Source organism: Microtus pennsylvanicus, chromosome 3 (genome assembly GCF_037038515.1).
Source record: "Microtus pennsylvanicus isolate mMicPen1 chromosome 3, mMicPen1.hap1, whole genome shotgun sequence".
Taxonomy (NCBI): domain Eukaryota; kingdom Metazoa; phylum Chordata; class Mammalia; order Rodentia; family Cricetidae; genus Microtus; species Microtus pennsylvanicus.
This window is the reverse complement of record NC_134581.1, coordinates 100,588,015-100,590,999: the sequence shown is the minus strand read 5'-3', so window position 1 is coordinate 100,590,999 and position 2,985 is coordinate 100,588,015. Positions and strand designations below refer to the sequence as shown.

The following is a 2,985-nucleotide window of genomic DNA, read 5'->3' as shown; positions in this document are numbered from 1 at the left end:
ACACAGTGCCTTTACCCCCACCTCACTGTCCTGTCCTCACTTGACCACCTTCTGAGAAACATTCTAAGGAATAAGGAAGGGCTCCCTTGAGCCCTGACCTTGGATTACTTGGCCTTTGGATTTTCCAGAGACAGCCAGGAAACACAAAGTTTTAAGAACATAGTAAGCAGGGCCAGGCGGTGGTGGCTCCTGCCTTTGAAACCGGGACTGAAGAGGGGGGCAGAGGCAGGTGGATCTCTGTGAGTTCAAGGAGAGCCTGGTCTACAAGAGCTAGTTCCAGGACAGGTTCCACTACATTCCCCATTACTTCACTCATTGCAGTTGGGGTCAGAAACAGGTACTCAGTGAGAAGCACCTGTGCATGGGCACATACAAACCAGGCCTCTGCGTCGTTTCCAGGATGTCCAGGGCCTGATTTTATGCACATCACAGTCTAGCTAATGGTTGGTTTGTCATTTCACTTCCTCTTAGAACTTCGGAACACACTTTGTAGCCTGGAACCCAGCAGCTCTCAGTTCCATGCCCACAGCCTTGGGCGAGAGGATCTGTTCCTTCAGGGCCCCAAGTCTTGTGAGTGACCTGTAAGGACTGTGATAAGGATGAGCTAGATGAACCGTCCTTCCGAGGCAGCCTACTCTGCCTCTCATTTCTGACATTTATAGATACACGTTTGACTCCAAGTTCGGGTGAACTCGGAAAGCAATGATTTCCCCGTTGCGGTGAGTAGAATGTGGTGAGATGTTGGTCTGAGGCAGTATTGATGAGATCGCAGAGGAGCATGAGGTACCCTGGTGCTCACTAGATCTAGGCAGTCACACTGTCAGACTGCTTATTGTAGTGAAATTTCATTTGTGTTTTAGTAAATCAAGCTTTGCTGAAGATCAGAGTGTAAAACAAACACCCTGGTCAGCCTCACAGACCAGGCAGTGAGATCACACACCTTTAATCCAAGTTGCCAGACTAGTTTGTCATAGAAACTGGGCGGGAGTGGTACACGCCCTTAATCCCAGCCCTAGAGAGGGATATAAGACAGGAGGAGACAGCTCTCAGCCAGTCTCATTCTGAGGATTCCTCTAGGCAGGATCACCACCGCACTCGGACTAAAAATTTTCATTTAAAAGAAGTTTTAAGGCAGAATAGTGGCGGCGAATTCTGCATCGAGTTAGTTGGCTGCTGGAGGAGCTGGCTGAGCCATGGCGACTATGGTGGAGGAGGTCCAGAAGCATACTGTACACACACTGGTGTGGAGGTCACTGAAGAGGACCCATGACATGTTTGTAGCTGATAATGGAAAACCTGTGCCTTTGGATGAAGAGAGTCACAAGCGGAAGATGGCAATCAAGCTTCGTAATGAGTATGGTCCTGTCTTGCATATGCCCACTTCTAAAGAGAACCTTAAGGAGAAGGAACCTCAGAACGTGGCCGAGTCATATCCCCATAAACAGTATCCTGCCAATCAAGGACAAGATGTTGAATACCTGGTGACAGGTACACGTCCATACCCGCCAGGACCCGGTGTTGCCCTGACTGCCGCCACCAAGGTCCAGAGAATGCCCAGTGAGTCAGCCGCACAGTCCTTAGCTGTGGCGTTGCCGAATCAGGCCAGAGCTGATGCAAATGGTACTGGACCTGCTGGGAGTGAGTACCGACACCCAGGAGCTTCTGACCGTTCCCAGCACACGGCGGTGAAGTCTGTGGTCATGGAGGCCGGCAATACCAAGAACGCTGCATTAAAGGCTAAAAAAGCCCGTACCATGCCCAGACCCCAGTGGCACCCACCGTGGAAACTCTGTAGGGTTATCAGTGGGCATCTTGGCTGGGTTCGGTGCATTGCCGTGGAACCTGGCAATCAGTGGTTCGTTACTGGCTCTGCCGACAGAACTGTCAAGATTTGGGACTTGGCTAGTGGCAAATTGAAGCTGTCCTTGACTGGGCACATCAGCACGGTGCGTGGTGTGATTGTGAGCACGAGGAGCCCCTACTTGTTCTCTTGTGGAGAAGACAAGCAAGTGAAGTGCTGGGATCTTGAGTATAACAAGGTTATACGGCACTATCATGGCCATCTAAGTGCAGTGTACGGTCTGGATTTGCATCCAACAATCGACGTCCTGGCGACTTGTAGTCGAGATTCAACTGCACGCATCTGGGACGTGAGGACTAAAGCCAGTGTGCACACGTTGTTCGGACACACAAATGCAGTTGCTACCGTGAGATGCCAGGCTGCAGAACCACAGATTATCACCGGGAGTCACGATACCACAATACGATTATGGGATCTGGTGGCTGGAAAGACAAGAGTGACATTGACGAATCATAAGAAATCTGTCAGGGCTGTGGTCTTACATCCACGACATTACACATTTGCATCTGGGTCTCCAGATAACATAAAGCAGTGGAAGTTCCCTGACGGAGGCTTCATTCAGAATCTCTCCCGTCACAACGCCATCATCAACACGCTGGCAGTCAATGCCGACGGAGTGCTTGTGTCTGGAGCTGACAATGGCACCATGCACCTTTGGGACTGGAGAACTGGCTACAATTTTCAGCGGGTCCATGCTGCTGTCCAGCCAGGGTCTCTGGACAGTGACTCGGGAATATTTGCTTGCGCTTTTGATCAGTCGCAAAGCCGCTTGCTAACAGCACAAGCTGACAAAACCATCAAAGTTTACAGGGAGGACGAGACTGCCAGGGAAGAAACTCACCCAGTCAGCTGGAAACCAGAGATTATCAAGAGGATAATCTGAGTCAATTGGGAGCATGGGGACCTTGGGGGACGGTTGAAGGGAGGAGGGGAGAGGCAAGGAGAGGAGCAGAGAAAAATGTAGAGCTCAACAAATATCAATAAAAATTTAAAAAATTAAAAAATAAAAAGAGGCATTTATTCTTTTTTATGTGTAGGTGAACCTACATGTCTGTGAGAATATGGAAACCAAAGGGTGTTCTTTGGGTGCTGTTCACCTTCAGTTCTCTCTCTCTCTCTCTCTC

General features: G+C 49.8%; 1 pseudogene; it reads left to right on the top strand.

Moving 5' to 3' along the window:
• The first annotated feature begins 1,139 nt into the window (after positions 1-1,139).
• LOC142846840 (pleiotropic regulator 1 pseudogene) lies at positions 1,140-2,744 on the top strand (annotated as a pseudogene).
• The last annotated feature ends 241 nt before the right edge of the window (positions 2,745-2,985 follow it).